The 10,428-nt window shown below is 34.2% G+C and overlaps 1 protein-coding gene and 1 non-coding gene across 2 annotated transcripts in view; both read right to left on the minus strand.

The window, feature by feature from the left end:
* The window catches only part of LOC134542763 (circadian clock-controlled protein daywake-like), a 113,409-nt gene extending 106,174 nt beyond the window's left edge, over positions 1–7,235 (minus strand). Inside the window, exon 1 of the mRNA XM_063387266.1 lies at positions 7,080–7,235. The gene's annotated coding sequence lies outside the window, so the exon portion shown is untranslated. The remainder of the gene's footprint in view (positions 1–7,079) is intronic.
* On the minus strand, positions 1,711–1,782 carry Trnah-gug (transfer RNA histidin (anticodon GUG)). The gene has a single exon. It is a non-coding gene; the product is annotated as a tRNA-His (tRNA).
* Positions 7,236–10,428: the final 3,193 nt, after the last annotated feature.

Raw genomic sequence — 10,428 nt, forward strand, 5'->3', positions numbered from 1 at the left:
AATTGCAAGGTGAAAGGAAAAAGGAAGATGAAAGCGCATAAGTGTGGACATATCTACGACCATCGTAACAATGCACGAATTAACAAACTTGTACTATGATTATTTCTTTTTATTTCATGTTATTTGAGCTGAACGTCTCATCTGCAAACGATGATTTAGACCAGGTACATCGGCGAAGCAGTATGAATCCATTAACCAATGGCCATTTATTATACGCCAATTTTTTCCCTTTCGAAACCAGCAACTGCGCCCATTTAGTGGCAGGACTATTTTCTGTGTGTTGTTCCAAGGCATCGGGAAATGGTTTGGTTTGAAGATCTCTTTATTTATAATCGGTACAAAATTTGTACCAAGGTAGAAACTTATGGTTTCTTCCATTTAGGTGGACTATATTGTTTGTAGTTCAATCGGTAACCATCAACTATGTTCATGATTGGGAAACTGTAAATTGTATGGAAAATTATTACAAAGCACACCTGCTTACTGAAATGTGAGATATATATATATATATATATATATATATATATATATATATATATATATATATATATATCAGTAAGCAGGTGTGCTTTGTAATAATTTTATGTATATGTATGTATATAATGGTAAGAAGAAACATTGAAATTAAAATTAACAAGAAATTAACGAAGACACGACATAAATGTATTCGCCATTTCATCCCGACTCCCGGTACAACCAGAAGCTGAGGCAACCCATCGCAGCATCCTTGCCACCCAGCTCCCATTAACCATGCAGATAACCTGTAGAAAGACATCGGCGAAGCAAGTGACCATCCCAGCATTTGCTTGGAGTGACTTCGGATTGGAAAAGTGGGGAAGGGGGGGAGGGAACACGAGAAAACCGTAATCAGGACGGTCGAACCGGTTTGCGTAACATTTTATGTCTTTTTTTTTTTTTCTCATGTGAAACGCTTGGAAAATATGTAGACTACTGAATGGTTTAACTTCCATGCAATGAAAAATATTTATATCGCAACCTTTTTGCATAATTAGTTGCCCAAGTTAAATTTTTAACGTTAATGCGGTATACAAATAAAGAGAATCAACAGGACTAAAACGTCTTAGGTTTAACAGCAATGCTATTGGCTACTTCAAGAAACTGTTAGAATTTCTTTCAGAATTTTTTTTTTTTTTAATTTACCCGGCTTTTCAAAATCCTCAAATTTGTGAGGATTTTGACAGCTAAGAAAAATAAAATAAGTTTTAATAATAGACATGTAAATCCTATCATGAATTAGCCAATATCATTATATTTAAACCTAAAAAAATAGTCATTCTTATTTGTACAACCAAAAAAATAATAAAAACGTATCTCTGGCAGCTAACTATGCCGTATTTATCGCTAATTACTCGCAATAACTCATTTGGAAGAAAATTTTAAAAAAAACGCAAGAATAGATTTTAAATACGGACGAGCGAATGCGTGGGCAGTAAGAATAAACTTTTCAGTGGCAGTAAAAGAAAAAATGAAATGTATATTTTTCATTAGAAGAAGTAAATTTTAAACTACTTAAAACACTTGGAAGAAATATTTCATTCTCTCCTTGGTGTGATTAGCTGCAAACAAAGTTTAATGTGCTGTCTATAGTAGAGTTAAAATATAAAAATTTTCAGACTTTTGTGAAAAGTATATCATTCAATTCATGAAACTACAACTGGAAAATTAGTAAAAAAGATTATGCCCATCATGTGCCGTGACCAGGATTCGAACCTGGGTTATTGCGGCCACAACGCAATGTACTAACCACTATACGATCACGGCTATCAGAGCACGATGAAGAAATATCTCTTAAATAAGTATAATTACTTAACAATCTTTATTTATTACTACTCTATGATAAAATTTGACATTTTTTCTATTTAGGAATATATTTACCATTATTAAACCGTTCAATGTCCATTCCATCACTGTGATGAGTCTCATTAAAACGCTTCCGTAGTCTAAAATGCACTTTTAACAATAAACTTGAGCACCGTTTGACATTCTTTCCAGTGGCATACAACAATATCTTATGCCTCCGAGGTACAGTTTTATATATATATATATATATATATGTGTGTGTGTGTGTGTGTGTAGGTGTGTGTGTGTGTGTCAATGTGTGTTCGAACTAACAGTTAATTCTTAAACGTCAATAAAAAAACGTTACCTACGTACATGTCTGTGGTATATGTAGCCACTACTTTTAAAGAAGCCCATTTATGTATATTGTATTGAATTGGTAGGTATTTATGTAAATGCTATATCATCGAGGTATTGTTTTTCTACATCTTAACATAGCCTGTATCATAATTTTAGGATAAAAGATAGTTATCGTGAAACATTCTTAGTTTAGCGTCATTACGATCTCAACCTTAAGACTAAACACAAAAATTGAACATTACTGCATTTAAACACGTATGGTAGGTAGCCTACATGCAAAGTGTAATAATATTTTTTATGGTTTATAAATTTTATTTAGAGCTTAAAAATAAAAATAATAAATAAACTATTCGGTAATAGCATAACCATCAGCGGCTGGTATTTCTCAAGTTAAATTGGCCAACTGTTTGGAATTCCTGAATAACAATTCATAAGAATTTTGTGTTAATTTTATTACAAAATAATACATAGTTTTTACGAAAATGTTTAGTTACAAAATTTTGAACCGATGAATTTGATCATTTATTCGAGTCCCACTTTTTCTTTGCATGGTAATGAACACTATTTCATTATTTACTGAATATACTTAATAAGATATTACATGGTCCGCAGACGTTACTCTTTTCTTATCACCGAAACAAAAATAATAATAATAATAATTCCCCTTCTCAAGAAAACTTCAGGAATATGCATTGGCTAAAAACTGAACATGTTTGGTATCAGCATTTTAAAAAATACGCCTCTCTTGGGTCTCTCACACAGTGTTAATTTATTTTTAAAATTTTCTTGTTATTATTAATAATATTATTTAAGGGCTTTTTCTATCAAATATAACACGAAATCCCCCTTCATTTTGTTCTTTGTCACAAATATTTTAAACAGATATTCACTATGTGTAAAAAGTCACATACCTACATGTAATTATCACTTATACGAATTTTTAACCCACTTTAGTAATTATCTGTTGAAAATGTATTTGACAGAACAATTTTTTTTAGGTTACTTTTAATTTCTCATTCAGTTTTTTTCGTACTTTGAAGTTATTCCGACGAGTGCATTACATATATAAAGGGTTATGATTTCAACGAAGTTTTTACATGAAGTAGCTTGGCTTCTGGGTTGTAGCTACAACCCAGAAGCGAAGCTACTTCAGACAATGGCCGCGAAAGCCTGCGAACAGTTTTTATATGTTGGCAAGTTGGTCGGGTAAACGGCACTGTCTCGGGCGATAGGCTGATTGCGGGTCGTTACCACAACGCAGAAAAACCATAACGCCGAATGTCAAAATTGACCACAACGCCGACAGCTAGAAAACTGCTGTGTATTACAACGCCGAAATAACAACTGAATGAATTTGTGTGTGTTTCTTAAATGTACCTTAACGCCGAAATACCACAATCAAACCTAACCTAACCTAGCGTAATATAACCTAACCTAACCTAACGTAATATAACCTACCTAACTTAACCTAGCCTATCCTAGCCTAGCCTAACCTAACCTAGCCTAACCTAACCTAGTCTAACCTAACCTAGTCTAACCTAACCTAGGGCGCGGTTACACGGGACCCTGAACTACTTCAGGTGAACATGTTTAAGTAAACACGTTTACAAACGCGAAAGTGTGCGGTTACACGGTAGTTGCTGAAAAGTGTGTTTAGCTCTAAAACCGATTGTCTACTGTCAACGAATGACTGTGTTGTTGATCTCTATTTTTTAATTGCATCCAGAAAACGCGGGATTTTCTCACTTGTTTATACAGCAGTATCAGCAGAAATGAAATGTGTTTACATATTGCTCAATATTTTTTTACAAATCGGGAATTCAAACATGCACAGTAAAATTTTTAAACTTATTTTTTATTATTTTTTGAGCGAGAGTACCTATCTCAGTTTTAAGAAAATTAAGGTCAGGATAAATTAAAAAATATATGTAATTATCTGTTGTTTTTTTTTTGTTGCATTCGGTAAAATATTACTCGAACTTGTGCCAGAAACACTTTCCATCTAGAATTTCTGCAAAAGACTGTTTATATTCTAACCAGCCAATCAGAGGCTAATGTAGAAGATATGTCGATCTGAACTACTTTGCCAACCTGTTTAAGTTAAATGAGAAATGGCCTCGAACGAAACATGTTCAGACTGTGTGTAACCGCACTCAACAGCTGAACATGTTCACCTGAAGTAGTTCAGACTCCCGTGTAACCGCGCCCTATGTCTAACCTAACCTAACCTTTGTGGTAGTCCTGCAATTACATTTTTCGGCGTTAGTGTATTTCGGCGTTAGTGTATTTCGGCGTTAGTATATTTCGGCGTTGTGGTACGTCCCCCTGATCACGTCTCGCCAAGCTCGCAAATGCGGGATCAAGTCCTGCCTGCCTGCAGCGACAGACACGCCTCGTTCGGCCAGCATCTGGCTCTGGCCTTGAGATTTTTTTTTTTTTTTTTTAACGTAGTAGTTAACGATATTGAATTGGTACTCTGACTAGTTGTCAGGTCAAAACCGGTCTTACCGGAATATTTTATAGCTGTTCAAATGGAATATTTTAAACATTTAAATTGCATTTTAATGTAATTTAAATATTAAGTAATATCTAATAAATAAATAAAAAGCACTCCTCTTGTCCAACCTTGCGATGTTAATTTTTATAGAAAGGTAAAAAAAAATGTAATAAAATATTTGCTGCTTATTTAATAGAACATATTTGAGAAATAAATTCCCACTTTAGATGGTATTAAAATGCAATCAAAAATAGTTAATCATCAGTTAACATCACCGATTTTTAATAAAATGATAAAATGAGGTTGGTACACTTCTAAACTTTCAGAAGATAGAGTGATATTTTTGTATGTTAATGAAGTGTTATCTAACATATTTTTTTTTTGTTTCCAGTGTTTTTATCATAATTGTCATCCAGGTTCGTAAAACAAAATATATTAATAAAATGTACTAATAAAAAACTAACTTTTTAATTATTATACGCACTATTTATACTATTACTATATATTTTTTTATATTTAAATGTTTTAATTATTACTGTACTTTAAATATCAAGTTATATCTAAAAAATAAAAATTACTTTTTTCATATTTAAATTAATAATATTTGTAAACTGTGCCTAGATATATATATTTTTAAATGTTTTAACTATTTAAAAAAAAAGTCGGCCAAAAATCGAAACCCGAGCGTCTGGGCGGCAAGCATATACAAGCATACAACCACGGCAGTGTTCGCTAATCTGAAATTTAATTAGTATATAAACTTTGCTTACATTTCCAAAGGCTTGTTCTCGGGATTGGCTGGCCACAGCGCTTTATTATTTTAAGGGGCGAACACCCTAAAGGTATACTACCAAAGGCCCGTCTACAATTGCAACGTCTTCAACTGTTTTCGACGGACACTGATCACTGATTGGCCTACGTGCCCCTCTGAAGTCATGCGTGGTGTGGGCTATGATCCGAATCTCCCTGGTGTCCTTTGGTAGCATAGAACTCTCGTGATAGTTGCTGTTTACGGTTCCCGTTTCAAAAAGTAAGCAGAAAATAACGAACATTTATAAGACTTTACATTTGCCTTACAGAATAAATAAATATTTTTGACCTCCCACAAATTTCACAAGTTAACTAAATATTCAAAACTTAGCTGCGTACACATTTACATAGCATGAAAATGGAAAATAAAATCAATTGAAAAACAATTATTTTGCGCTCTGGTAAATTCTTTAGAAATCAGTACATTCGGACATCAGCAGGGCTGTTTTCCGTGTGACGTGACGCCATTCACATAAGGATAAGGACACGTAAGTCTTGCCCTCCACATTCGAGTTTTTTTTTTTTTAATGGGGGGACCCCCCCCCCCCCCGGGGGTCCGCCCCGCCAAAAAAATGCCTCTTTATTTGAAAAAGAGTGAATACAAAAATATTATAAATCGCTAATTCCTATACAAACACATCACGAACTTTTAGCTCGTACTGCTGCTATCTAGCATCGAAAGGAGAAAGCAATAGTGAACGTAGCGAAGTGAGCGTAAAACACGACTCTTGCGGCCACAACTGGAACCTTATACCTTTTTTTTATCGGCAGTGCTGTCTAGCGGGGAAACTGATAATCAATATCTACAGTTCAGACACGAAAGTATTTGGAATTCGTACAAACTATTTTCAGTTGCTTATGTATACTATACTGCAGAATGTTATGCCGCAAACGGCATCAAAGCGTTAATAAGCCTCGTGTTCCGAATACTTTACCATGCATCGAACCACTGGCCCGCTAAGATAAATCGAGAAAAATTCGGTTAGGTATAATTTAATTTCTTAATTAATTAAATAATTGTCGTTAAAAATATTATTTTAATACGTAATTTGAAAATCGACCGATATAATAATGTAATATTAATTAGTATCACGAGCACCCAGCGATATATGTGGACATATATGAACCGTTGACAGCGGGCAAATGCGTACACAGAATTTCATTTCCTTTGAATTACACGTTGAAGAAGTGAGGGAATATATATTATTATTTATCCCCCCTGCAATCCCACTTCCCTCTGCGTACCCTCCTGACGTGTCACTTTTTACATAATAGTACTGTAAATACCATACCATTCAGTTTGCAGAAAATTTAATGATAAGATCGGCCCAACGGAAAATGTTCAAAAGTTCTCACACAAAAAGTTTAAAATTTCAGAATATATATTTATAATTTGGTTCACCAGCTATCTAATGGTTTAACAAACTGCGGTGGGCTGATTTTGCACCAATGTGAAAAATATTATTTTCACACTGGGCGTTTTGATAATGTAGTCTTTTAATAGAAATAGTTCATGCACCAAGTACATTTTAGTCCAAAGACATGCGAATTATTGTGCAGTTCGCATAGCGTCAGTACGTAACTCCCATTGGAGAATATACTGTTTACATACCTAGATTGCCGATTCTGCTTTTAATTAAATACACTCCTGACTTAGGTATCGTCAGATACCTATCTATATTATAAATGTTCTTCCGGTAATCCCTAGGCCGTTTGAAATAAACGGATGCCTAGCTATTTTGTTGCTACAGCCGAGTATTTCCGGAGCGTCTCAGTCACACACAAAATGGACGCCGGTCTGGAAGTAGGTATGTAATTCACAATTATTGTCGTTGCATTCGAAAATCAACTTACCTGTCCTGACGTCAATGACGTCACAAAATACTGAACTAACAGTCACAAACATGTTAAATTACTAACAATTTTCAGTCCAAACAGTCGCAGATTTAAAATACCTATTTTTTTTTTTAATAGGTAGTTATTTCTCATATAAAAACAGTTTATCTGTAAAATATTTTTGATGTCAAAATACGTCCTTATAAGGCGAAGACTAAAGTCTCAAATCGCGCTTACACAAAAACATTGTAGCGACTGTAAATGTTTTCATATAGACTACCTAATTCAAAACTGAAAAATTTATCACCTTTGAATAAAATAATAAAAATTTCTTTTTTTTGACGTCTCTGTATCTTACATTACCGCACAGCAGGTGAACATTCTTCACTTTCTAAGTGCGCACGCGAGTCACTCGACTATTATTTAATACTTAACTTGGTTTCAATAGTTGATATGCCTTAACAGTTTGCTAATGTTTATGTCTAAAATTTGATTTCGTTTAAGCTTATTATATAGTTTACTGGAATTCCTTAAGTTAATGATGACTGGATGCAACAAATAATTTCCACTGTAAAGCAATGGCGTGTAATAGCACATTACTACATCTGTAGTAATACTGCCAGTAGACACTACGTTATTATCTTTGAAAATCTGTTAGTGTATTTTCTCGGTCATAATGAAGCAAAATAACTCACTTACGACGTCAAACATTTCGGAGGCTTCAGTTCGATTCCAGGGTAATGTACTTGTCAATATAAACATAGGTAGCAGCTGTCTACAAACAATTACACTAAACCGACTGACTAATACCAAAGCACATATTGCTCTCAACCAATGGACGGCATAGCAGTCATCTTGGGTTCCACCATATAGGATTCTGACATCACAGCCGCCATTTTGTTTTCGGCTGCTGGAGTACGTTACCATCATCTTGCTTCATTTGTAAATCACTAGAACGTCAACTGTCTTAGCGTCCGCCATCTTGGCCACCACCTTGATTTTGTTTTAAAATTATTATTGCACATTCATCACACGAGTATATGTACTGAATATTTGTAAATTAAATGTGTTGCTATATTTACAAATGAAATCTATAAAACACGTTTGACAGTTCAAGAAAATATAATATTAAAACATTTTTTGTTATCGTCACGAAATGAATAGCTCCTTCCCATCAAATATATTTCCAAACTTACCAACCTAGTGAGAAAAAAAATTATTGGGAGATGCATAAAAATTTTACATTAATAGTTTTTTTTTTTTTTTTTTTTTCGTGAAAACATTTAAAACACAGTCTGACGCTCAAAAGATTTTTTGTGACATTTAGTTAGCATTGTTGTGCACTTACATACCTGGTTATAAATTCCAATACCTAATACAAATTTATAAATTAAGAAGCGTACATGAAAGCAAATTTCCCATACTGAAAAATATAATTGTGATAAATTTACTTTTAAATGATGTTTGATATCGGAATTATTTTTAAGTCGAATTTTATTCTTCCGAATTACAGGTAACGAGATCTTCAGCGATAAAATCAGGAGATGTTATACTTAAGCTCTTATAGTTAAAATCGAAATAATTATACCTAACGCGATATCTTAATGCGATGAGCTATTTTCTTTTAATATTTCATTGGGTTTTTATGTTGAAATATTTGGTTGTTTTACTTTATTATGTTTGTACAGTTCTTTAGCCACCGAAGTTTCCATTGCCCAGTTTATAGTTTAGTTCTGTTAAAACAATGTCAGGATCAAAAACAAAGACAGCCAAGATAACAGGGTTCAGGCGTTATTAGCTATCGATATGTTCCCGTTTTAAGTTTAAAATAAATCGCAAAATGTAAAACAGCATTCTCAAGCCAGTTTAACATTGCCTCAGATATCCCGAAGAGGAAGCGGACACCTTGTTCCATGGGTGGTTTTTCCCGGGGCAATTCAAGAAACCAGAAAAAAAGTTATTTCTAAGACATAAAGAAAACTACGGAATTACGAATGGATGATTACTTTCCCTGCCACTGCATAACGGCGCCACCAGTTTGGTGAGGTGATAACTATGCCATCTCATGTCGGCACTAGAACTAGCGTTCTAAAGTGCAATTAAAAATCCCAGTGGCTTGGTGACTTCTATGAGTACCTATTATTTATATGCAATTATATCAGTAATTTTTTTTTAATTTAACGAAGAACTTAACCGTTATAGCTGCTATGCCCTTATATTGTGTCGTATATAGCCTACATATGCCATTAAAATTTGGCACTTGAATAACTGCCCCAGATGAGAATAAAACACTATATATGACACAATATTAGTACATAAATATTATTTTTTAAAACTATAACGAAGAACTTTACCTTTCAAGATTGGGCTGCGTCGAATTGGTGTTTCAACCCTGAATATGCTCACTGCAATGCAGAGCGAAACGTCTGGTCACTCTACCACCTCTACATGGCTCAGCATTGAAAGCCAATATAGTTTATCGGACAATGGCCATGCAAGTCTGCAATCTACTTTAAGGGTTGCAGTACGGTTAGTTAATGTTCCACATAACAGGGATCCAGTGTTTCCATAGGATGTCTCATTATTAGTTTTCAGTACAGAGTGATTGGCGCCCAATGTTGCCAGATTGATTCTCCCCGCTTTCCTATGGACACATCAATTCATGATGGATGGTTGCAGATAATAAAGGCGTGTATGAGCAAGTGTTCCTCCAATTCCCCTTCTGCTCCTTTTCGACTTTTCTTTCCTCACACACTGGCTGCCAAAAGAAAAAAATGCTTGGCCCATTTTCTTATTTTTTAAGATTTTTTTAAAATTGTTTTACATTATCTACGTCACGGTCATACTCTCACCAATTATTTTTAGTTTTAGTTTTTAATATATACCTACTAAGGTTTCTCAAACGCCGAAAATATCGTGGAAGGTAAGAAGTTCGTGATAAGGCATGTGCAGTTTTTTACATGTTAACAATTCAAGTCAAAATGAGATGACAAAACGTTGTATCTGTTATAATTAATTTTAACGCTGATTACTTGCTGATGTGTTCTTAACGGGTGGCAGTCAGTAGACATAAAGTCATTTGACCGAAATTTATGTGGTCTAGTGCCTGCCGGCCAAATGCCTAT

Source organism: Bacillus rossius (genome assembly GCF_032445375.1).
Source record: "Bacillus rossius redtenbacheri isolate Brsri chromosome 9 unlocalized genomic scaffold, Brsri_v3 Brsri_v3_scf9_2, whole genome shotgun sequence".
Taxonomy (NCBI): domain Eukaryota; kingdom Metazoa; phylum Arthropoda; class Insecta; order Phasmatodea; family Bacillidae; genus Bacillus; species Bacillus rossius.